At 43.8% G+C, this 27,687-nt stretch overlaps 1 protein-coding gene across 7 annotated transcripts in view; it reads left to right on the top strand.

Annotated features, from left to right (window-relative positions):
- LOC126293306 (glutamate-gated chloride channel) overlaps positions 1-27,687 on the top strand; it is a 1,510,688-nt gene that overhangs the window by 320,624 nt on the left and 1,162,377 nt on the right. The gene's annotated exons all lie outside the window — the stretch shown is intronic.

Below are 27,687 nucleotides of genomic sequence, written 5' to 3' on the forward strand. Positions count from 1 at the left end.
CTGAACCATGAGCTCAATTTACCGTCAACTCTAACTGCTGCCCGACTATCCATGTAAAGACCTTTAATTGCTTGCAAAAGTTTGCCTCCTATTCCATAATCTCGTAGAACAGACAATAACTTGGAACCCGGTCATATGCCTTTTCTAGATCTATAAAGCATAGATACAATTCCCTGTTCCATTCATAACACTTCTCCATTATTTGCCGTAAGCTAAAGATCTGATCCTGACAACCTCTAAGAGGCCTAAACCCACACTGATTTTCATCCAATTGGTCCTCAACTAATACTCGCACTTTCCTTTCAACAATACCTAAGAAGATTTTACCCACAACGCTGATTAAAGAGATGCCTCTGTAGTTGTTACAATCTTTTCTGTTTCCATGTTTAAAGATTGGTGTGATTACTGCTTTTGTCCAGTCTGATGCAACCTGTCCCGACTCCCAGGCCATTTCAATTATCCTGTGTAGCCATTTAAGACCTGACGTTCCACTGTATTTGATGAGTTCCGACTTAATTTCATCCACCTCAGCTGCTTTATTGCACTGCAATCTATTGACCATTCTCTCCACTTCCTCAAATGTGAGCCTATTTCCATCATCATTCGTATCCCATTCTACCTCGAAATCTGAAACATTACTGATCGTATTTTCACCTACATTGAGCAACTCTTCTAAATATTCCCTCCATCTGCCCAAGGCATTCACCAACAGTTTTCCTGACCTGTCCAAAATACTTGTCATTTCCTTCTTACCTCCCTTTCGAAGACTGCTAATTACACTCCAGAATGGTTTTCCAGCAGCTTGATCCATAGTCTCCAACCTGTTTCCAAAGTCTTCCCAAGATTTCTTCTTGGACGCTGCAAGTATCTGCTTGGCTTTGTTTCTTTCTTCAACATAACTTTCTCTGTCTACCTGAGTTCTAATATATGGACCATTTTTGATACGCCTTCTTTTTCCTTTTACAGGCTTCCTTGATTGTGTCATTCCACCATGCTGTTTGCTTCATCCTACTTTTACACACTACTGTTCCAAGAAATTCTTTAGCCACTTCTAGTACTGTGTCCCTGTACCTTGTCCATTCCTTTTCCAGTGACTGTAATTGACTACATTCAACTAACTTGTACCTTTCTGAGATCGCTGTCATGTACTTGTGCCTGATTTCCTTTTCCTGAAGTTTCTCCACTCTTATCCTCCTACATATGGACCTGACCACCTGCACTTTCGGCCTCACAATCCCAATTTCACTGCAGATTAGATAATGATCAGTGTCATCAAAGAATCCCGTGAATACACGTGTGTCCCTCACAGTCTTCCTGAATTACTGTTATTATATAGTCAATGACAGATCTGGTTCCCCTGCCTTCCCAAGTATACCGGTGAATGTTCTTATGTTTAAAAAAGGAGTTTGTGATTACTAAGCCCATACTGGCACAGAAATCCAAGAGATGTTTCCCATTCCTGTTGGCCTTCATATCCTCTCCAAATTTACCCATAACCTTTTCATACCCTTCTGTTGATTTCCAATCCTGGCATTAAAATCATCCATGAGCAGAACACTGTCCTTGTCCTTTACTCTAACAACTACATCACTGAGTGCCTCATAAAAACTATCCATCGTATCTTGATCTGTCCCTTCACAGTGCGAATATACTAATTTTCTTGCTAGACATTGTCAAATCTATCCACATCAGTCGTTCATTTACATACTTTATTGCAACTACGCTGGGTTCAGTTTCTTTCCTGATGTAAAGCCCTACACCCCATTGTAATATTTCTGCTTTGACTCCTGACAGGTAGACCTTGTATTCTCCCACTTCCTCTTCTTTCTCACCCCTTACCCAAATGTCACTAACAGCTAAAACGTCCAGCCCCATCTACGTGCAGCCTCTGCCAGCTCTACCTTCTTCCCAGGGTAGCCCCCATTTGATATTAATAGCTCCCCATCTCATTACCATTTGTTTGCCAAGTCGTATCATAGGAGTCCCTGGTTTGTCAGTTAGATGTGGGACTCCGTCACCACCATAGGTCTGAGGCATTTTGCTCTGATTGTTGCCAGCATCATATTTAAAGTATCAGGGAAGCAGGTTGCTAGCTTTACTTGCTCCGAGTCCCATTGAGTTTTACCCCTAACGGCTGAGGGACTAACCGGTGGATTTGGTAGTCTTTGCCGTATGAGCACAAAGGTGACCACGACTCAGAATATGTCCGAGATGCCCAGCCTTATTCCAAAGTAACTGGTATCCCGACTGTCGGGACTACTTTCTTGGCCACTCATACGTTGCCCGTGGTTCACGAACTAAGACATGACTACAGGAACCCACACCATGAAATACTAGGTCTGAAACAGGACAAGGAAATTAGAATTTAGAAACAACGGACGTAGCTGGTGGAATACTTAACTTTAATCCATTAACGATGAACGTCGCTCTTGACGGTACATAGTTAACAATATCAATAGTAACTGATAATGGCGCCTTGCTAGGTCGTAGTAAATGATATAGCTGAAGGCTATGCTAAACTATCTTCTCGGCAAATGAGAACGTAAGTAGGCAGTGAACCATCGCTAGCAAAGTCGGCTGTACAACTGGGAGAGTGATAGGAAGTCTCTCTAGACCTGCCGTGTGGCGGCGCTCTGTCTGCAATCACTGGTAGTGGTGACAGGCGGGTCCGACGTATACTACCGGACTGCGGCCGATTAAAAGGCTACCACCTAGCAAGTGTGGTGTCTGGCGGTGACACCACATATATCAAATTTCGATATTAGTTTTTATACTTCCTGAGAAAAGATACGTTATAGCTTAAACAGTGAATTTACTCTAATTAGCATTAAAAGTTTTTATTTCAATTATTGACAATATTGCTTTACCTGTAGTGACTAATGCTGTCCATATTTACAATCTTTATTCTCTTCCTCGCCTTCCTGGAGTAATGTCTTCTCCTGCCTCATTTCTTCTCCTGCCTCCTTTTCATAGCCAACTTTTGCGTTTTTTTCTTCTGCTGCCTGAGTTTTGTCCAGCAGCACTTCATCGATGCTTATGAGTATCGCCAGGGTGAATGCACCTGGATGTAAGCGTAGCCTCTACAGGCACTTAATCCTACCTACATTTCCACTATTGAACACTAGGGAGGCATCACGTGCAGTTATCTTCACAACAAATGAGGATACAAATATGTTTTAGGACAACACATCCATATAAGGCGATTTTGTTTTATATATTCGAGAATTCAAAATAGTAACAGGAGTAGGTATTAAAATCCACGGAGAAGAAATAAAAACTTTGAGGTTTGCAAATGACATTGTAATTCTGTCAGAGACAGCAAGGGACTTGGAAGAGCAGTTGAACGGAATGGATAGTGTCTTGAAGGGAGGATATAAGATGAACATCAACAAAAGCAAAACGAGGATAATGGAATGTTGTTGTTGTTGTAGTCTTCAGTCCTGAGACTGGTTTGATGCAGCTCTCCATGCTACTCTATCCTGTGCAAGCTTCTTCATCTCCCAGTACCTACCTCAACCTACATCCTTCTGAATCTGCTTAGTGTATTCATCTCTTGGTCTCCCTCTACGATTTTTACCCTCCACGCTGCACTCAAAAGCTAAATTTGTGATCTCTTGATACCTCAGAACATGTCCTACGAACCGGTCCCTTCTTCTTGTCAACTAGTGCCACAAACCAGTCTTCTCCCCAGTTCTATTCAATACCTCCTCATTAATTATGTGATCTTCAGCATTCTTCTGTAGCACCACATTTCGAAAGCTTCTATTCTCTTCTTGTCCAAACTATTTATCGTCCATGTTTCACTTCCATACATGGCTACATTCCATACAAGTACTTCCTGATAGTTAAATCTATACTCGATGTTAACAAATTTCTCTTCTTCAGAAACGCTTTCCTTGCCATTGCCAGTCTACATTTTATATCCTCTCTACTTAGACCATCATGTGTTATTTTGCTCCTCAAATACCAAAACTCCTTTACTACTTTAAGTGTCTCATTTCCTAATTTAATTCCCTCAGCATCACTCGACTTAATTCAACTATATTCCATTATCCTCGATTTGCTTTTGTTGATGTTCATCTTATATCCTCCTTTCAAGACACTGTCCATTCCGTGCAACTGCTCTTCCAAGTCGTTTTCTGTCTCTGACAGAATTACAATGTCATCGGCGAACCTCAAAGTTTTTATTTCTTCCCGATGGATTTTAATACCTATTCGAATTTTTCTTTTGTTTCCTTTACTACTTGCTCAATATACAGATTTAAATAACATCGGAGAAAAGCTACAACCCTGTCTCACTCCCTTCCCAACTACTGCTTCCCTTTCATGTACCTAGACTTTTATAACTGCGATCTGGTTTCTGTACAAATTGCAAATGTCCTTTCGCTCCCTGTGTTTTACTTCTGACACCTTTAGAATTTGAAATAGAGTATTCCAGTCAACATTGTCAAAAGCTTTCTCTACGTCTACAAATGCTAGAAACGTAGGTTTCCCATTCCTTGATCTTTCTTCTAAGATAAGTCGTAAGGTTAGTATTGCCTCACGTGTTACTGTTCAAAAATCCGCGTTGTAAGCAAAGGAGCAAGCAAAGATGATCTTTCTAGTAGCCTTCTAGACTCATCTGTAGTTCTTTTCGATTGTGTGAATGTAAAATTAACCGCCAAAAAAATTTCTGGCGTAGAGAATGTGTGGATCACAGCGTAGAAAGAGGGGGCGTGGCAGCTGCAGACGCCCAAACAAACTTGATTAATATGTATTTCTAGCGAGAATTTGGTTATGAAACTGTGCTACGTTATTCTTAAGGGGGGTTGGACATCAAACGGGCCGACTTGGAGCAGGGGAGGCACCAGAGTACATTTTATTTTCCACTGTCTATACTTTTACAAATAAATTCATAAAACTTTGTCAGCATGACCAGGAAGGATTCAGGATTCACACTCATAGAAGTGGAAGTGCAAAAATATAAAAAATAATTTCTTTAGATATGAAATTTCATCCTTTTTACACTTGCTGTTGGCTGCATTTGTTGCTATAGGTACATTTTTCACCACAAGTAGGACAGATTCTTTGGTGAATTTTGCACAGCATACAAACCATACTTACAGGTGATGAAACTCTAGAATTTCCCAAATCTGTTTTAAACTGTGGTAAAAATTGAGATAATTAACTACAGAATTTGATTTTTTTCTAAACATAAAGTTTAAAACGTAACAGCTCCTTCATTTTTTCATAAATTAAATAGATTCTAGAGTATACGACACCTGTATGTATGGTTTGTATGCTGTACAAAATTCATGCAACAGTTTCTCTTACTTATGAAGAAAAGTGTACTCATAGCAACAAATGCAGCCAATAGTAAGTGAAAAAATGATGAAATATCACATGTAAAAAAATGTTTTGTTATGTTTTTGAACTTCCGCTGCTACGAGTGTGAATCCTGAATCCATCCTGGTCATGCTGACAAAGGTTTATGAATTTTCTTGTAAAAGTAAAGACAGTGGAAATTGAAATGTCCTCTGGTGCCTCTCCTGCTCCAAGTCAGCCCGTTTGACGTCCTATCCCCCTTAACGAATCAATCCAATAAATCACGCAATAATGTAACTTCGAATTTTTTCGCAATTTTGTCCTGCATCTGTACTTAACCCAAAGCCGCTCTTCTAATCAAATTTCAATGAAGTGTTAATAACTTCCGAACTGTTGCTTAAAACAGCACGAAACCTCGGATCCTGGGGGTGTGTAAACACTCTGTACACAACCCCATAGTTAAACTGAACGCAGTTTGCGTAATCGGATAAGCCGGCCGGGGTGGCCGAGCGGTTCTAGGCTCTACAGTCTGGAACCGCGCTACCGCTCCGGTCGCAGGTTCGAATCCAGCTTCGGTCATGGATGTTTGTGATGTCCTTAGGTTAGTTAGGTTTAAGTAATTCTAAGTTCCAGGGGACTGATGACCTCAGAAGTTAAGTAGCAAGTGCTCAGAGCCATTTGAACATTTGAAGTAATCGGGCAAACAGTGCTCATTCGAGTGACAGCTCCTAGCACGGCTGTGGTGACTGGACACATCCTGTCAGTGGTCAAACACACGTTATATCCCTACAAGCAGAGACCGAGAGCTGCAATCTCGGCCTGTACACAGTTTTATTCTCTCGTGGGATTCCATCGCCGCTGCTAGCAGCCCGCTACGGAATGTCGGACAAATCCGCAACGCTTTTCATTTCCCCACGCAAACAGACGGGCGGCCCTTTCACAGAGTGGCAGCTTAAGCACAGCTGCACACTGCTACACAGACCAGGCCAGTGTATGGTGCAGACAGCGGCTCCGCTGCCGATCTGATACCCGGCCGCTTATCTGGCCAATCTGTCGCCACACACGCCCGCTTAAGTGGCGAGTTATCCATCACGTCCGCGTGAGCTCTGCAAACACGGCAGGCCGCCGAATGACGGAGCGGCCTATACACTCACTCCTGTCAAAGCAGCCCCCAGAAGTAGACAATCGGCGCAGTCTCTTCTCTCAAAGCGGGAGCAAGTGCGCTCCCCCCTCCTCTCTGACGCGCTTTTATTTTTCCACTTCTATGTGCCCCCTGAAAGGTTCCGCCGCACAAAAGACTTGGCGATCACGTTGCAGCTCGAGATAAAATTCTCTTGGCGAATAGGCATTTTTTTGAAGGCTTCTTTTTTGCCTAGGGTAAAGGAGCTGCCAAGCCATCTACGTACAGCCATATTCCACGAGACACTTTGCAGTGCGTGGAGAACCCTTTTCGTGCCAGTATGATTCGTGCCTTTTACTGTCACAGTAGCGAACTAAGCGGGGGATGAACGCAAGTTGGTAAGCCTCGGTATGAGCTTGTTATGTGTAGGTGGAAGTAACATGCTGGCTGGCCCATCTTAGAAAGTACGCTCTCGAAATCATAATGTTGGTCAGTTACTTACTAGGGAACCTCCCCATCGCACCCCCTCCCCCCCCCCCCCCCCCCCCCTCAGATTTAGTTATAAGTTGGCACAGTGGCTAGGCCTTGAAAAACTGAACACAGATCAATTGAGCAAACAGGAAGTAGTAGTGTGGAACTATGAAAAAGAAATAAGCAAAATATACAAACTGAGTAGTCCATGCGCAAGATAGGCAACAACAAGGAGAATGGGACCTCAGGAGCGCCATGGTCCAGTGGTTAGCGTGAGAAGCTTCGGAAGGAGAGGTCCTTGCTTCAAGTCATCCCTCGAGTGAAAACTTTAATTTCTTATTTTCAGACAATTATTATCTGTCCGTCCGTCCGTGACAAACTCATATGTTTTCATTACCTTCTTGGGAGTGATTATCACATCCACAAGTAAACCTAAATCGGGGAAGGTAGAAGAACCTTTTTACCCGTTCGCCAAGTGTACAAGTTAGGTAGGTCGACAACATATTCCTGTCATGCGACGCACATACAGTCACCAGTGTCGTATAGAATATATCAGACGTGTTTTCCTGTAGATGAATCGGTTGACCTATGACCTTGCGATAAAATGTTTTCGGTTCCCATTGGAGAGGCACGTCCTTTCGTCTGCTATTCGCACGGTTTTGCGGTGCGGTCGCAAAACACAGACACCAAACTTATTACAGTGAACAGAGACGTCAATGAACGAACGGACGGATCACAACTTTGCGAAAATAAAGAAAGTAAACTTTTCACTCGCGGGAAGACTTGAAGCAAGGACCTTTAAACCACAGCTGCTCACGCTAACCACGGGACCACGGCGCTCCTCTTCTCACATTAATCTTAATGTTGCCTATCTTGCGCATGGACTACTCAGTTTGTATATTTTCCTTATTTTTTTCATAGTTCCACACTACTTCTTCCTGTTTTCTCAATTGATCTGTGTTCAGTTTTTCAAGGCCTATCCACTGTGCCAACTTATAATTAAATCTGAGGGGGGTGCGATGGGGAGGTTCCCGTGTTAGTTGCATACAAGATTTGAACGAGTCTCTTATCGAAATGATCGGGAACGAGTCAGTTTACAGAATAGGTATGCATGACTAGTGTTTATGTTAAAGAACACATATTTTAGTTCTAGTCATGCAACTATACTTAAAAAAAAGTTTTTGTATTTTTCTAATTTTTTTCTGCCTTCCGGTTTTTAACTAGAAATTGATCACTAGAACAGAAGAAGTTAGGGTTAAAACTTACTTTGCTACCTGTCAGACATTTTATGCTATTCAGTACACGATTAAAAATTTTTTTTTGCTACATAGTGAACACTCCCTATAGTGTTGTGAATATGGAATATGGACAACATTATCCTCATCATGTTGTGATGGATAATTTATGGCGAATTTCGTTACTCAAAATAACGTAATGTGACGAAACAAGTAAAAAATCCAGCTCCTACATGACTTCCATGGGAGAACAGCGCATATTACTATTATTGCTCGCTTTTGTGCACTTAATAACGTCTTTCCATGTGATGAGACATCCCATACAATAATTACATAAGACATTAGTGAGTGGAAATACGTAAAATAGTTCAGGAGATTAATTCATTTGTTTCCAAGATTAGCAACCATACAATCAGTAACAATAGCTGCACTTAATTGTTTTGAGAAGCTCAGTAATATCATTCTTCCAGTTCAAGTTATCTTCAATATGTGCATTTAAAAATATTGCACCATTCTACCCTATTTACTGCATCATGATCATGTACTACATCAGTTATTGGTATCTGTCTATTTGTTGTACTGAACTGAATACAGTGTTTTTTTCAACATTCAGGGAGAGTGCATTTTTAGAGAAACACGTTATAATTCATCGGGAAATATCATTTATCGACTGTTTTGACTCTTTCTCTCTAATGAGTTTTATTATAGCACTAGTGTCGTCAGAAAAGCGTACCAATTGTTCTCGCTGAATGCTCAGGAAAACCACACATTGCATATTGTGCCACAATACAGCGAGATCTTCAAAGGTGGTGGTCCAGATTGCTGTACACACCGGTACCTCTAATACCCAGTAGCACGTCATCTTGCATTGATGCATGCCTGTATTCGTCGTGGCACACTATCGACAAGTTCATCAAGCCACTGTTTGTCAAGATTGTCCCACTCCTCAACGGACATGCGGCGTAGAGCCCTCAGAGTGGTTGGTGGGTGACGTCGTCCATAAACAGCCATTTTCAATATATCCCAGGCATGTTCGTTAGGGTTCATGTCGGGAGAACATGCTGGCTACTGAACTCGAGCGATGTCGTTATCCTGAAGGAAATCATTCACAAGATGTGCACGATGGGGACGCGAATTGTCGTCCATGAAGACGAATGCCTCGCCAATAAGCTGCCAATATGGTTGCACTATCGGTCGAAGGATGGAATTCACGTATCGTACAGCCGTTACGGTGCCTTCCATGACCACTAGCGGCGTACGTCGGCCCCACATAATGCCATCCCAAAACAGCAGGGAACCTCCACATTGCTGCACTCGCTGTACAGTGTGTCTAAGGCGTTCAGTCTGACCAGGTTACCTCCAAACACGTCTCCGACGATTGTTTGGTTGCAGGGATATGCGACACTCATCGGTGAAGAGAATGCGGTCCATTCGGCATGTTGTAGGTCCATCTGTACCCCGCTTTATGTTGTTGAGGTTGCAAAGATGGACCTCGCGATGGACGTCGGGAGTGAGGTTGCGCATCATGCAACCTGTTGCGCACAGTTTGAGTCGTAACACGACGTCCTATGGCTGCACGAAAAGCAGTATTGAACATGGTGGCATTCCAATCAGGGTTCCTCCGAGCCATAATCCGCAGGTAGCGGTCATCCACTGTAGTAATAGCCCTTGGGCGGCCTGAGCGAAGTATGTCATCGACAGTTCCTGTCGCTCTGTATCTCCTCCATGTCCGAACAACATCGCCTTGATTCACTTCGAGACGCCTGGACACATCCCTTTTCTAGATCCGTTCCTGCCACAAAGTAACAATGCAGACTACATCGAACGGCGGTGTTGACCGTCTAGGCATGGATGAACTACACGGAACACGAGCAGTGTATCTCCTTTCTGATGGAATGACTAGAACTGCTACATCTTTGGGCGGGTTTAGTGACATCTCTGAACAGTAAAAAGGGACTGCGTCTGCGATACAATATCCACAGTCAACGTCTATCTTCAGGAGTTCTGGTCTGCCACTGGAGCTCTCAAGGGTACTAAACGTATCTGTATCGAAATGTGCCGCTCTTCTGTGGATTTTCTCTCTCTCCTCTCTCAGCCGTATATGGTTCCGAGATTCGGTCGAGTAGATGTCTTGTAAGCTACCCCTTCCGTGCATTACATTTCCATAGAATCCTTCCAATGAATCATAGTGTCTCCTCACCTCGAATTCATATCCTGTGCCACCTTTTTATTTCAGAGCAGCATTTGCAACCCACCTCTTTAATTATTTGCTAGATGCATTCAAATCTCTGTCTTCCTCTACATTTTTTGCACTCTACAGCTCCCTCTAGTGACATGGACTTCATTCCCCGTTGTCTGAACAGGTGGCCCATAATCGTGTCCCTTGTGTCGGTGTTTTCCACACATTCCTTTGCGATTGTGCGCAATACTTCATCATTCCTTACCTTATCATCCCACCTAATTTCCAAGATTCGCTTGCAGCAGCACATCTCAAATGCTTCGATTCTCTTCCGTTCCGGGTTCTCGACAGTCCAGTCTCACTACTATAAAACGCTGTGCTCCAAGCGTACGTTCTCAGAAATTTCTTCCTGAAATTAAGGACTATGTTTGATACTAGGAGACTTCGCTTGGTCAAGAATGCCCTTTTTGATAGTGGTAGTCTGCTTTTGAAGGCCAGATTGCTCCGCTTATCATTGGTTTTTTTGTATCGTACTTACATTTCCTAAGCCGAGTTTCCGGTGGTCACACCAAAACAGCAAAGGTCACTGGAGGCGAAATACTAATTCCCGGCGGTCATGTCACCCTCTACTGCAAGTCGTGGCGGCGAAGAGGTGTGCGTGTGACGGTTAGTTTATTCCATCAGCGCAGTAAGATGGATCGACGTCCGGACATGACATAATGGCGCCGAAGAGCTGTGGTGCATGGGCGCGAGTGAATGAGGTTACCCGTTTGTTGACGTATCAACGCGGACCGAACAACGTGTCTGCTGCCTCCGTCGCAGCCTTGCACAGTGGCAGCAGTGTTCGCAACAAGATCCTAATCGGCAGAGACCGGAGACGCGTGTCACGGGTTGGTAGTGCCTTTCAGTATCTGACTGTAATATTAAAATTAACTGAATAAGAATATCTGGGCCTCGTCGCAGTGGTAACACCGGTTCCCGTCAGATCACGGACGTTAAGCGCTGTTGGGATGGGTTAGTACTTGGATGGGCGACCATCCGGTATGCCGAGCGCTGTTGGCAAGCGGGGTGCACTCAGCCCTTGTGAGGCAAACTGAGGAGATACTTGACTGAGAAGTAGCGATTCATGTCTCGTAAACTGAGATATGGCCGGGAGAGCGGTGTGCTGACCACATGTACCTCCATATCCGCATCCAGGGACGCCTGTGATCTGACAAGGGGAGGCCGTCAATTGTGAAATTGAGATTCGATTCATGCTGCGCATAATAAAAGCTCATGGCCAGAGGTGTAATGTGGCAAAGCAGCAAGATGCACTTCTCAGCTGTTGTCGAGAAAATCGACAGTTAAAAGAAACGGTAGCAGTGAAATACTCTCTACGATTAATGAATTACTACAGCGTCGTGACGAAACGGTAAGCGCTCGGGTTCGTAATCCGAAGGTCGCGGGGTCGAATCTTGCCCCATGCAATTTTTTATCATTAGTTTTTTGTAATTCAAATGTATATACACTCCTGGAAATTGAAATAAGAACACCGTGAATTCATTGTCCCAGGAAGGGGAAACTTTATTGACACATTCCTGGGGTCAGATACATCACATGATCACACTGACAGAACCACCGGCACATAGACACAGGTAACAGTGCATGCACAATGTCGGCACTAGTACAGTGTATATCCACATTTCGCAGCAATGCAGGCTGCTATTCTCCCATGGAGACGATCGTAGAGATGCTGGATGTAGTCCTGTGGAACGGTTTGCCATGCCATTTCCACCTGGCGCCTCAGTTGGACCAGCGTTCGTGCTGGACGTGCAGACCGCGTGAGACGACGCTTCATCCAGTCCCAAACATGCTCAATGGGGGACAGATCCGGAGATCTTGCTGGCCAGGGTAGTTGACTTACACCTTCTAGAGCACGTTGGGTGGCACGGGATACATGCGGACGTACATTGTCCTGTTGGAACAGCCAGTTCCCTTGCCGGTCTAGGAATGGTAGAACTATGGGTTCGATGACGGTTTGGATGTACCGTGCACTATTCAGTGTCCCCTCGACGATCACCAGAGGTGTACGGCCAGTGTAGGAGATCGCTCCCCACACCATGATGCCGGGTGTTGGCCCTGTGTGCCTCGGTCGTATGCAGTCCTGATTGTGGCGCTCACCTGTACGGCGCCAAACACGCATACGACCATCATTGGCACCAAGGCAGAAGCGACTCTCATCGCTGAAGACGACACGTCTCCATTCGTCCCTCCATTCACGCCTGTCGCGACACCACTGGAGGCGGGCTGCACGATGTTGGGGCGTGAGCGGAAGACGGCCTAACGGTGTGCGGGACCGTAGCCCAGCTTCATGGAGACGGTTGCGAATGCTCCTCGCCGATACCCCAGGAGCAACAGTGTCCCTAATTTGCTGGGAAGTGGCGGTGCGGTCCCCTACGGCACTGCGTAGGATCCTACGGTCTTGGCGTGCATCCGTGCGTCGCTGCGGTCCGGTCCCAGGTCGACGGGCACGTGCACCTTCCGCCGACCACTGGCGACAACATCGATGTACTGTGGAGACATCACGCCCCACGTGTTGAGCAATTCGGCGGTACGTCCACCCGGCCTCCCGCATGCCCACTATACGCCCTCGCTCAAAGTCCGTCAACTGCACATACGGTTCACGTCCACGCTGTGGCGGCATGCTACCAGTGTTAAAGACTGCGATGGAGCTCCGTATGCCACGGCAAACTGGCTGACACTGACGGCCGCGGTGCACAAATGCTGCGCAGCTAGCGCCATTCGACGGCCAACACCGCGGTTCCTGGTGTGTCCGCTGTGCCGTGCGTGTGATCATTGCTTGTACAGCCCTCTCGCAGTGTCCGGAGCAAGTATGGTGGGTCTGACACACCGGTGTCAATGTGTTCTTTTTTCCATTTCCAGGAGTGTATATATGTTAATGAATTCCTTATGCATGTTGGTGAAGGCGGATCGCTCTCCAATTGTTCCGCTTCCATTTTTCCGTTTGTTTAACAGGGTGTACCAAAGCTCTCACGTCCGCACTGATTTTCGACGGTGTTATAAGTTGCGCTAGGGACCGCATCTACTTTCTTTCGAAGTTAGCAGGCAACTACGCTGTTATGAGGCGGCTCGTTTCCGCCCGTTCAACATCTGTCCTTCAAGTGTAACGAGCGAGTAACGGAATTTATATTTCATACCTGCCACAGCAAATTTGTGTTCGTGGGGTCTCTATTCTGATTCGAACGTTTGACTTACGCTATACGTATTCGTTTCGGAATATCGTTTCTACGTCTTCTGTTAACTATACGTGGTTAACTTTATGAAGACAATTAACAACATTTCTGAAATACAACTTTGTTTGCGGAAAACATAATCATGTTCGAAGTCGGCAGTTTTTCCACGACAAACGACTTTCAACAACTTATTATATGCATAACTGTTGCAATGTTGCAACTGATTGCCGGCAATTATATATATATATATATATATATATATATATATATATATATGTGTGTGTGTGTATACACATTTGAATTACAAAAAACAAATACTAAAAAAAAAAAAGTTTGCATGGCGCGAGATTCGATCCGGCGACCTTTGGAGTACGAACCGGAGCGCTTACCGCTGCGCCACGACGCTGTTGAAAATTGTTAATCGTAGAGAGTATTTCACCGCAACGGTTTCTTTTAACTGTCGATTTTCTCGACAACGGCTGAGAAGTGCATCTTGGTGCTTTGCCACATTACACCTCTGGCCATGAGCTTTTATTATGCGCAGTATGAATCGAATCTGAATTTCACAATTGGCGGCCTCCCCTTGTGAGTATGACACAGTGGCCGGTCGGTACCGTTGGGCCTTCATGGCCTTTTTGGGCGGAGTTTAGCCTTTTAGTATTAACTTAGTAGTCATATTTTATTCCTGCAAGTCGTTTATAGTTACCCATACACATATAACAAGCACTCAAATATGTAAGCGTGTCTCCTCCTGGTTCACACTAAGACCAGTCTCAGAGTAATAGTATCTTGCTAGACACTGTATGAGAAAGATGAGTGTGTATTATAGAAGTTAAAGTTTATCGTTTATCAAAGTCGGTGGCAATGTCCGGTTTTCGTTAACATTTAACAACATGTACTTGGAGAAAAAAATTTGTTGAAGTGGTGTCAGGAGTTCATATCCCAACGTCGCAGGAATTTCTACATACGACCGTTTACAGAAAAGAGACATTCCCCCAGACCTGCAATGGTGCGGTCAATCTGGTTCCTAGCGCCCACTGGCGGGCGTCCCTGCTTCTACGCTGGACTGTAGGCAGTAGGAATTTTAAAAAGAATTTCGTCAGGATTACTAAAAATTTAGTCATAACGAATCTGGTAAGAGATTAATGTTATATGCTTTAAATTTCTCTAACTCTGGTTTCGTTGTGGCAGAGCGGTTCTAGGCGCTTCAGTTTGGAACTGCACTACCACTACGGTCGCAGATTCGAATTCTGCCTCGGGCATGGATGTGTGTGATGTCCTTAGGTTAGTTAGGTTTAAGTAGTTCTAAGTCTAGGGGACTGATGGCTTCAGATGTTATGTCCCATAGTGCTGAGAGCGGCTTGAACCATTTTAACTGTGGTTTATAAATTTTGTGAAGTTATTTGCCTATTTTACAAATCACTGTTACTGTATAACCATTCCGAGGTCAGAAATTTCTACCACTGAAAGAGATAAAAAAAGCGGACGGTATGTATAAAGAAGGTTGCCTCCTCCTGCCGTAGACCAGGGTTTCCCAAACTGTGTTCCGCAGAACACTGGTGTTCCGCGTAAAGTGAATAAGTGCTGCACGAGAAACTGTTCATAACATGGCTTTCTCTGTTGAGACTTCGACGATACTAATTATGCTTTTAAAATTTACCATCATTTCTTTGTTATTATTTATGATTTTAATTGGAAGTAATCTCACTTTAAAACAAGTGCTTCTGATTTTTAAAAATTTTATTAACCTTCAAAATAAACAAGGTGATCATCAAAGTAACAGGATTTGCAAAGTGTTTCGCGAAAGGAAAAGTTTCTTAATAACGAAGTGCGCTAACGTTTTAAAAAAAAACGAGGTGTACATGTGGGTGTTTTTGACTCACAGAGAGTTTTTGCGAGTAATACTAGCCGTGGCCCGCCCGGTTGGCCGTACGGTCCAACGCACGGCTTTCCGGGCTGGAAGGAGCATCGGTCCCCGCCACGAATCCGCCCGGCGGATTTGTGTCGACGTCCGGTGAGCCGGCCAGTCTGTGGATAGTTTTTAGGCGGTTTTCCATCCGCCTCTGCGAATGCGGGCTGGTTCCCCTTATTTCGCCTCAGTTACACTATGTCGGCGATTGCTGCGCAAACAAGTTCTGTACGTACGCGTACACCACCATTACTCTACCACGCAAACACAGGGGTTACACTCGTCTGGTATGAGACGTTCCCTGGGGGGGTCCACCGGGGGCCGAACCGCACAGTAACCCTGGGTTCGTTGTGGGGCGGCGGAGGGGTGAAGTGGACTGCGGTAGTCGTCGTGGGCTTGCGCACCACTGCAGCTGCGGCGGGGACGGAGCCTCTCCGTCGCTTCTAGGTCCTCGGTTAACATAACAAAACATGACATAATACTAGCCGTGTAAACAGCGCCGACACCGTATGCGCCTACGACCACTTGCATGCAGGCAGACCCTACTTTAATCGCTGACGACCACGGCGCGCCATTCCATCTTGCAAGTGAGGATCTGACGGCACCAGTCGACTGGTGCAAGACGATGCCGTGGGATGAGTGGAAGATCGGCTGTAGGTGTACGTCCCAGTTGCCGCATTGCTAATCGTGTTGACACGTCTGTGCTCACAAGCGCTCTCATCTGTGGAGTGGTAGCTGTACTATCTGCCACTGATGCCTTGACAATACGTGTGTGCCACGTGGACGCCCGGAACCTGGACAAGTGTGAGAACATCCACGTGACCAGTGGTACCAGCATCGTTGCACAATTCACTCAACACTTCCAGCTTGTCAGGAAATTATCCGCAAAGACCATCTCGGCACTCGCAAGGCCACACTTTGACTGCTTTCAAACTTTTTTTTTTTATGGCTATGACGAAGCGTTACCAATTTAGTAGCTCGACTTCCTTTCTGGATGGTCAAGGTGTAACTATATCGTTATTGCAATCTTAATAGGACCACTGTACTTTGTGTCTTTTTGTCCTTAAAGCACGTAGGTGGATGGTGAGTTTGATAGTTACTGTACGACTCTGATAATCGCTCGAGGCACAAGGACTTGATGCCAACGCTCAGGAGCTAGTGATCCAACATCTGGGTGACGTCATGTGGGGCTTCTGTTTTGTGCATGGCCTATGTTCGATGATGGTTGGTTGGTTAAGCTCTTCGTGTGGGTCACGGATTCTTGCCCACCTGGGCACTCGAAGATTGAGTCGAAGACTTCCATTTTTCAAAGTGTATGGTCTTCAAATTAGCTGGGGCCTCTATTGTACCCCAAGTGGAACAACCGTATAAAATAGCTGGGAGGACAGTTGCCCTGTAAAAGCAAAGTTTCGTATTGATGTTTTTATGTAAACTAGCCACTTGGGGGTATAGACAGATGTGAAATCGAGTCTCTTACCCTATACATGAAGTTTGGAAAGTAACTTATTGTCGAATGTGACGCTAAGGCATTTGACGTGATTTCTCCATGGGAAATTCTGACTGGAGGAAATCAGCCTGTCTCTTAAATCCGGGCAGCGTCGAGTAAACATCACCGGTCCGGTCTTCTCTGCATTTGTAGTAATTGTATTTTCCTTGGCCAAATCTTCTACTGTCGTGCGATGACGTCGTAGACGAGCGATGACCTCGTTGATCCTCCGGCTACTGGTGAGCAAGGCGGTGTTGTCCGCGAGTTGGGTAAGCATCACCAGAGGCAATAGCGGAATGCCTTTGACACAGATGACAAAGAGTAGTGGAGACAACACACAACCTTGAGGGATGGCATCTGTGGGGAGTCGGAGTCTAGAGTGCTGTCCCTCGATCTCCACTAGTGTGCACCCATTGTGCAAAAAGCTGTCGATGACCTTGAAGCTGTAGTCTGGGAGTAGTTTCAAGTTCGCCAGTTTGAGTAGTTATTTTTCCCGTCTTTCTGACGTCCAAAAAAACTGTCGCTGAACAATTGGACACATTAAGGTTGTGTGCATTTAATTCGGAGTCATGGATGAGTTTTAGTTGTGCAGACAGTAAAGGTTGAAAGTTCAGTTCTTCTGGAGGTTATCGAGGAAGGTTTGTCGTATTCTCTTCAATAGTAGCCTTTCGCGGATCTTGAAGGCGGTCGAGAGTTACTCATTAGACGGTAGTTTTCCGGGCTTGTTAGGTCCTTCCTGGCTGTGGCATTGTGACCATCCAGGCAATCTTCCTCGCAGTATATTGTTATTACAGATATGCGTCAGGACACTGAGTCTTCTGGCTGTGAGCATTTCCTTTTACAAGGTAGACACAGGTGGCACCGTGGTAGTTATACCACTACGCCTTCTATTAGCGGACGACGTTGGAACCATTATCAGTACATCTACTATCCCCCAGGTGTGATATGCCATTACCGGATTAACATCGATGTCGTCTTTCCATTTTGTTGTGCTGGCCACAGAAGGAAATCACTCGTGAAATAGAGGAATGGTATAGAGACTTGCGCGAGGAAGATCGAATGGAAGATACATTCTAAATGTGGATTCCAGTAAGTGTGCAACGCTGGGGAATGGAGAGACAAAGTTATTTTGCAATGACTACAAGTAGTGATGTAAGAATTAAAGTGTGGAACAATTTCTTCAATTTAGTCTTGTGGGACATAGGTTATGAGGGTGTTACAATTTATTCATCCAGTGCTACAGATTAGGAAACCAGATTTCTAAATTATACCACTTCTATATGTTTAGAAAATTTTAGTGTTTCTATTTTTCTCAGAATTTCAACTCCAAAAACAACATCCTGAAGTTGAGGATCCCATTATTTAAATACTTTTTTAATTTACTCTTTAGGCTATTGTAAATAAAGTTTTAAGAATGGTACAATTTACTACAGACAGGCATTTGATTGTGTTGATCACAAAATATTGCTCCAGAAGTTGGACTATTACGGAATACGGGGAGTAGCTCACAATTGGTTCAACTCTTACTGTAGCAACAGGCAGCAAAAGGTCACTGTTCACAATGTTGATAACGGCTGTGATGTGGGATCTGAGTGGGGTACTGTCAAAGGGGGGGGGGGGTGCCCCAGGGATCAGTGTTGGGGCCGCTCCTGTTCCTTATTTATATAAATGATATGCTCTATAGTATTACAGGTAACTCTAAAATGTTTCTGTTTGCTGATGACACTAGCTTTGGTAGTAAAAGATGTTGTGTGCAACATTGGCTCGGTTTCAAATAATGCAGTACATGACCTCAGTTCATGCCTTGTAGAGAATAAACTAACGTTAAATCACAGTAAGACTCAGTTTTTAAAGTTTCTAACACAATTCAACAAAACCTGACTTGTTAATTTCACAAAACGGGCGTATGTTTAGTCAAATTGGTTAAATTTCTAGGTGTTCAGATAGATAAACTGTCGTGGAGAGCCCACGTTCCGGATCTTGTTCAAAGAATTAATACTGTCATTTTTACTATTACAACGGTATCAAAAGTGAGTGATACTTCGGCACGAAAATTAGTCTACTTTGCTTATTTTCTTTCATTTATGTCGTATGGCATTATGTGTTGTGGTAATTCTTCTCATTCTACGAGGATAGTTTTGTCTCAGAAACAAGCGGTTCGGGCAATAAGTGGTGTGAATTCACGAACCGCTTGTCGACCTCTGTTCGCGAGTCTCGGTATTTTGACATAAGCCTCTGAATATATATATTCCTTATTGTCGTTTTTTGTTACCAGTATTAGTTATTTCCCAAGAATAAGCAGCTTTGACACGGTTAATACTCGGCAGAAATTTAAACCTGTATTTGTATAGAACTTCCTTAACTCTTGTGCAAAAAGGTGTGCAGTATACTGCTGCATCCATTTTCAATAAGCTGCCACTCGAATTCAAAAATCTCAGCAGTAATCCACGCGCTTTCAAATCTAAACTGCAGAATTTCCTCAAGGATCACTCCTTCTATTCCGTCGAGAAGTTCCTTGAAAAATTAAGCTGATTCTTATTGTATTGCTGATATTGTTGTTGTGGTCCTCAGTCCTGAGACTGGTTTGATGCAGCTCTCCATGCTACTCTATCCTGTACAAGCGTCTTCATGTCCCAGTACATACTGCAGCCGACATGCTTCTGAATCTGCTTAGTGTATTCATCTCTTGGTCTCCCCCTACAGTTTTTACCTTCCACGCTGCCCTCCAGACTAAACTGGTGATCCCTTGATGCCTCAGAACATGTCCACCCATCTAAACTTAAGCATTCTTTTGTAGCACCCCATTTCGAAAGCTTCTATTCTCTTCTTGTCTAAACTATATATCATCCAGGTTTCACTTCCATACATGGCTACACGCCATACAAATACTTTCAGAAACGACTTTCTGACAGTTAAATCACTGCTCGATATTAACAACTTTCTCTTCTTCAGAAACGCTTTCTTTGCCACTGCCAGTCTACATTTTATATCCTCTCTACTTCGACCACCATCAGTTATGTTGCTCCCCAAATAGAAAAACTCCTTCTCTATTTTAAGTGTCTTATTTCCTAATCTAATTCCCTTAGCATCACCAGACTTGACTACATTCCATTATCCTCGTTTTGCTTTTGTTGATGTTCATCTTATACCCTCCTTTCAAGACACTATCCATTCCGTTCAACTGCTCTTCCAAGTCAGAGACAGTATTACAATGTCATCAGCGAACCTCAAAGTTTTTATTTCTTCTCCATGCGTTTTATTCCTACTCTTAACTTTTCTTTTGTTTCCTTTACTGCTTGCTCAATATACATATTGAATGGCATTGGGGAGAGGCTACAAACCTGTCTCACTCCCTTCCCAACCACTGCTTCCCTTTCATGTCCCTCGACTCTTATAACTGCCATCTGCTTTCTGTACAAATTCTAAATAGCCTTTCACTCCCTGTGTTTTACCCCTACAATCTTCATGATTTGAAAGAGAATAATCCATTCAACATTGTCAAAAGCTTTCTCTAAGTCTACAAATGCTAGAAACGTAGGTTTGCCTTTCCTTAATCTTCCTTCTAAGATAAGTCGTAAGGTCAGTATTGCCCCACGTGTTCCAACATTTCTACGGAATCCAAACTCATCTTCTCCGAGGTCGGCTTCTACGAGTTTTTCCATTCGTCTGTAAGGAATTCGCGATAGTATTTTGCAGCTGTGACTTATTAAACAGATAGTTCGGTAATTTTCACATCTGTCAACACCTGCATTCTTTGGGATTGGAATTATTATATTCTTATTGACGGCTGAGGCATTTCGTCTGTCTCATACATCTTGCTCACCAGATGGTAGAGTATTGTCAGGACTGGCTCTCGCAAGAATGTTGTTTACTCCCGGGGCCTTGTTCGACTTAGGTCTTTCAGTGCTCTGTCAAACTCTTCACGCACTATCATATCTCCCATTTCATCTTTATCTGATAAGCACTGCTGATAGAGTTTACTTAAACTTATGGATTGTCTTTTTTCAGGTTCATGAAAATTTACTTTTATCTGTTATTACTTTTATGTTGTAATTTCATGTACCGACTCGTTGCATGACCTTGGAGATTTGCTCTTCAATTTGGTCCTATGGAACTTGACGTGTAAATAAATGAAATAAAATAAAATCAGGCTAATGAACTCCAGATGTCATTACTTTTCATTAACTATAGCTACAATGTTATTGTATAACGTACCCTCCGTTTCTTTTGAAGACTGACACATAAAAATGTGCACTTTCTGCTCGAAGCAGAGCATCTGGTACACATAACTTCTGTTGCCTTTCGCATAGCTGATAGTTTTGTGCAACTAGCTGCATTGGAAGCCAGTGGAAACTTTCGGAGCAGCGCGACACCCTGGTGCCGTTTTCAGCTCTGTGTGCCGGCCGCTGCACCCAGCAGCGCTGTCCGTCAGCGAGGAACGGACGTGTTGCCGCCCCTGCGTGGCGGCTGTCCCGCGTCGCACGCCGCAGCTACCTGCAGTCGTCACTCGCTATCTCTGCCGCTGTCACACAGAGAGCACAAAGCCGCCCTGCGTCACACGGCGCGACGCTAGCTGCACCGCTCACACTGCATCCTCACTGCCGCGGCCGTGTGGCTTCGCCTGTGTCGCTAGCACTGCGCTAAAAAAAAGTCGTATTAGGAACTGTCTGATACATATGCAACAAACTTCAGCTGCCGCTATCTGTGTCGTTTCATGCAACCCGAAATGTTATATCTGCTCTTAAAAAAGCGCACGTGAGATTTTCATATTCTCTCGCTCGACACGCGCGATCTAGGGCGAGGCGCCAAAGAAGGTGGTATAGACATGCATATTCAAATACAGATATGTCGGCAACGCCATTCATTAGCCTGATGTCCGTAGTAAGGAACAGCTACCTACATTGTATCACTTTTAAAACTTCATTTACAATATCATAAAGAGTTAAAAACGTATCTAAGCAATGCGATCCTCAACATTAGGATGTTGTTCTTGAAATTGAAATTCTGAGAAAAATGAGAAAACTAAAGTTATCTAAACATTTGCAAGTGGTATAATTTAGAAATCTGGTTTCCTAATCTGTAGCGCTGGATGAATAAATTGTAACACCCTCATAACTGATAATGGTCGAAGTAGAGAGGATATAAAATGTAGACGCAATGACAAGGGAAGCGTTTCTGAAGAAGAAAAACTTGTTAACAACGAGTATAGATTTAAGTGTCAGGAAGTCGTTTCTGAAAGTAATTGTATGGAGTGTAGCCATGTATGGAAGTGAAACATGGACGATAAATAGTTTACACAAGAAGAAAATAGAAGCCTTCGAAATGTGGTGCTACAGAAGAATGTTGAAGATTGGATGGGTAGATCTCATAACTAATGAGGAGGTATTGAATAGAATTGGGGAGAAGAGGAATTTGTGGCACAACTTGACGAGAAAAAGGGACCGGTTAGTAGGACATGTTCTGAGGCATCAAGGGATCACAAATTTAGCATTGGAGGGCAGCGTAGAGGTTAAAAATCATAGAAGGAGACCAAGAGATGAATACACTAAGCAGATTCAGAAGGATTTAGGTTGCAGTAGGTACTGGGAGACGAAGAAACTTGCACAGGATAGGGTAGCATGGAGAGCTGCATCAAACCAGACTCAGGACTGAAGACCACAACATAACCTGTGTCTCTCAAGACAAAATTTAAGCCGTCGGAGGTGCCCGAGCGGTTCTAGGAGCTACAGTCTGGATCCGAGCGACCGCTAAGCTCGCAGGTTCGAATCCTGCCTCGGACATGGGTGTGTGTGATGTCCTTAGGTTAGTTAGGTTTAAGTAGTTGTAAGTTCTAGGGGACTGCTGACCTCAGAAGTTAAGTGCCATAGTGCTCACAGCCATTTGAACCATTTTGCACTAAATTTAAGAAAATGTTCCACACTTTAATTCTTACATCACTACTTGTAGGCATTGCAAAACAATTTTTTCTCTCCTTTCCCCGCCCCTGCACACTTTGCAGGTATCCACACTTAGAATGTATCATCGTTTCTTCCATCCGATCTTCCTCCCACAAGTTCCTATACCATTCCTCTATTTCACGAGTGAATTCCTTTTGTGGTCAGAGCAAAAAAGTGGAGAGACGACATCGATGTTAATAAGGTGATGCCATATGACACCTGGGGGATAGTAGATGTACTGATAGTGGTTTCAACGTCGTCCGCTAATGGATGGGATATTGGTATAACTACCATGGTGCCATCTGTGTCTACCTTGTAATAGGAAATGCTCAGTCAGAAGGCTCAGTTTCCTGACGCATATCTGTAATAACAATAAGGATATTTCCTGACTGCCCGGATGGTCACAATACCTCTGCCAGGAAGGGCCTAACGAGCCCGGAAAACTACCGTCCAATAAGTTAACCCTCGACCGTCTTCAAGATCCTCGAAAGGATATTTTTGAAGAGAATACGACAACCCTTCCTACAACAAAGGTACGGCGCAGTTGTTAGATCTGTCACTGCTGCTACAATGGCAGATTATCAAGATTTAAGTGAGTTTGAAAGTGATGTTACAGCCGTTGCATGAACTGTGGGGAACAACATCTCCCAGGTAGCGATGAAGAGGGGATTTTCCCATACAACCATTTCACGAATGTACTGTGAATACCAGGAATCCTGTAAGCCATAAAATCTTCGACATCACTGCGACTGGAAAAAGATCCTGAAAGAACGGGACCAACGACGACTGAAGATCATCGTTCACCCTGACAAAAGTGCAAACCTTCCGGAAACTGCTGCAGATTTCAATGCTGAGCCGTCAACAAGTGTCAGCGTGCGAACCATTCAACGAATCATCTCGATATGGGCTTTCGGAGCTGAAGGCCCACTCGTGTACCCTTGATGACTGCACGACACAGAGCTTTACGCCTTGCCTCGGCTTGTTAACACCGACGTTGGACTGTTTATGACTGTAAACATGTTGCTTGGTCGGACGAGTATCGTTTAAAATTGTATGCAGTGCATGGACGTGTACGAGTATGGAGACAACCTCATGAATCCATGGACTCTGCATGTTAGCAGGGGCTGTTCAATCTGGTGTAGGCTCTGTAATGGGTGTGTGCAGTCGGAGTGATATGCGACCGCTTATATGCTTCTAGATACGATTGCGAGAGATGACACCTACGTAACCATCCTGTCTGATCATCTGCATCCATCCATTTCGATTGTGCATCTCGACAGACTAGGGCAACACCAGTTGGACAATGTGACACCCCACACGTCAAAAATTGCTACAGAGTGGTTCCAGGGACACTCTTCTGAGTTTAAACACTTCCGCTGGCCACCAAACTTACCAGACATGAACATTATCGAGCATATCTGGGATGCTTGTTAACGTGATGTTCAGAAGAGATCTCCACGCATTCGTAGTTTTACGGATTTATGGACAGCCCTGCAGCTTCATGGAGTAGTTTCGAAAAATGGTTCAAATGGCTCTGAGCACTATGGGACAACATTTGTATAGGACGTCCTTAACTCTCGTGCGAAAAGGTGTGCAGTATACTGCTGCATCTATTTTCAATAAGCTGCCACTCGAATTCAAAAATCTTAGCAGTAATCTACGCGCTTTCAAATCGAAACTGAAGAGTTTCCTCATGGGTCACTCCTTCTATTCTGTCGAGGAGTTCCTTCAAAAATTAAGCTGATTGTTATTGTATTGCTGATGTTGTTGTTGTGGTCTTCAGTCCTGAGACTGGTTTGATGCAGCTCTCCATGCTACCCTATCCTGTGCAAACTTCTTCATCACCCAGTACATACTGCAGCCTACATCCTTCTGAATCTGGTTAGTGTATTCATCTCTTGGTCTCCCTATACAATTTTTACCCTCCACACTACCCTCCAGTGCTAAATTTGTGATCCCTTGTTGCCTGAGAACATATCCTACTAACCGGTCCCTCCTTTTTGTCAAGTTGTGCCACAAACTCCTCTTCTCCCCAATTATATTCAATACCTTCTCATTAGTTATGTGATCTACCCATCTAACCTTCAGTATTCTTCTGTACCACCACATTTCGAAAGCTTCTGTTCTCTTCTTGTCCAAACTATTTGTCGTCCATGTTTCACTTCCATACATGGCCACACTCCATACAAATACTTTCAGAAACGACTTCCTGACACTTAAATCTATACTCGATGTTAACAAATATCTCTTCTTCAGTAGCGCTTTCCTTGTCATTGCCAGTCTAGATTTTATATCTTCTCTACGTCGACCATCATCAGTTATTTTGCTCCCCAAATAGCAAAACTCCTTTACTACTTTAGGTGCTCATTTTCTAATCTAATTCCCTCAGCATCACCCGACTTAATTCGACTGCATTCCATTATCGTCGTTTTGCTTTTGTTGATGTTCATCTTATATCCTCAAGACACTGTCCATTCTGTTCAACTGCCCTTCCAAGTCCTTTGCTATCTCTGATATAATTACAATGTCATCGGCGAGCCTCAAAGTTTTTATTTCTTCTCCATGGATTCTAATACCGACTTCGAATTTTTCTCTTGTTCCTTTACTGCTTGCTCAATATACAGATTGAATAACATCGGGGAGAGGCTAAAATCCTGTCTCACTCCCTTCCCAACCACTGCTTCCCTTTCATACCCCTCGACTCTTATAACTGCCATCTGGTTTCTGTACAAATTGTATACAGCCTTTCGCTCCCTGTATTTTACCCCTACATTTTTTACCCCTACAGATCTACATATACATACACTAATAATAACTGCATGAAACGCTGATTAACATAGTGAAAATTTGTGTACCTCTGTATAAGCTCATCGTCTCTTTGAAAGCCACAAATTTCCATTAGTGTAACAGTGCAAACCAAGTGGAGGGCATGAGTATATGCTGCATCTCTGATGATTCACATGCGATGTGCGTTTCATTGGAAGACTCAGAAATGTTGATGAATAACAGAGCGCACACACTACACTATAACTGAGCGTGATGGCACAGTGGTTATCACATTGGCCTCAGGTTCAACAGGATGACGGTTCGAAAATATGTCCGGACATCCATGTTTAGGTTTCCCGTGATCTTCCTATCTCGCTTAAGGCGTGGTCTCTTTAGAAGACCGCAGTCGTTTTCCTTCCTCACGCTTTCCTTGTCCAAGCTTGCACTGATTTTCCAATGAACTCGTTGTCGACGGGAGGTTTAAGTCTAACCTTCCTTGTGTCCACTGTACCGGCGCCACTGCTGCGTCGCCCTTGCGCTAATCCCAGAGGCGTCCTCTACTTCTCGCACTGGGAGTTCAACGCTCTCGCCTTTTAAGTCTACGGCTTTAATTTCACTTTCAGGAGGACTCTTTCCGAATTAATTAACTACTAGGTTCCCCCATCAAGGTTTGGCTGCTGATGAAAGGTGCAGCGGATGACTTCTCCTCCTGCTCCCCCCCCCCCCCCCCCCACTACGCGCACCATCTCCCCACCCTACGGCTACGCGGGATGCAGTCCCTGCCTCTCGATCCCTTCTGCCGTGTAGAAGCAGAGCGTTTGCGAATCCAGTGTAGCGATCAGCCATCCCGTGCGTTCCCTCACTTACACCACAGTTGACCTCCCAATACCGTGTCGTACCGCCAGTACAAGAACACCACCACAGCTAAACGTCAACAGACGCTTCGAGGCAAATAGATTACAGTGGGCTGAGTGATATCACATCATTGGAAATAAACACTTGTTCTTAAATAGTTGTTTTTCGTGCTGATTTCAAAATTGTTATTAGTTTTCTTGTATCATGCACAATTTTTTAAACACAGTACAATGAAATTTATTTTACTTTTTAGTTGTGTCAGTTTTATTAGTTCACTACGTTGGATACATGAAAATGCATCATATTTTACGTGAGTGGGGTAGCCGGGCAAAGCAAAGCATTAGAGTGTAAAGCCTTGACCAAATCGGCGTCATTTTGTGCCTGGGACTTAAAACATGTTGCATGAACCACATGTAGAATAAATAAAGAAAATACCACTTCCATCACAATATACCGAAATGGGATTGATACAGCGGTTTTTAAGGGCTCTTCCACAAGCCGCATCCTGGCTTAGGTAGCTTTCTATGAAATTTTACTTCATTAGTCAAGAAAAAATTAAGCTGTACTTTTTGTTAGTCCTGGAACTCACGAATTGCTGAAATAACATAAAGTTGAGGATACAATGAATGTTAGGGAAAAAGATACATGGATTTGTGTATGAAAACGTTCTCGGATGAATAAAAAATCAAAATTACAGGAATATTTTTGAGAACTATTTGGATAATTTCAAGAAGTGGAGTACCAGTTGCTGCACTCACGTAATGAGTAATCTCGTGTAAATCTTTTGTGATGAGCAAGGATAACATGTCCTGCAGGCCAGTAAGGATGTGGTTAAGAGGTACCAGGGAAGATGAAATGAAAGTACGAAGGCTGATTATTGTTGTATGTTGAAGAGGGACAAGAAAGATGGAGGTTCTGTGGAGAAATAAAAAAAGGAAGAACTTCGCAGATGAAATATTCTTAAGAGAACTATTTTTTTGGTATGCGCCTAACAAATAAAAAATAATTATGAAAATGTAGAGTTACTCTGATATTTTATTTTAATATTTCTGATTTATAATATCAGACATTATGTGTCAAAAATTCTCAGGTGAAATAATTTCCAGAATCATCATAGACCTATTTTTGAGAAATCATCTCACAAGAAATTTAAAAATGCAGGCTTGAGTTATCGTTAAACTTTGCAGAGACTC

Source organism: Schistocerca gregaria, chromosome 10, assembly GCF_023897955.1.
Source record: "Schistocerca gregaria isolate iqSchGreg1 chromosome 10, iqSchGreg1.2, whole genome shotgun sequence".
NCBI lineage: Eukaryota > Metazoa > Arthropoda > Insecta > Orthoptera > Acrididae > Schistocerca > Schistocerca gregaria.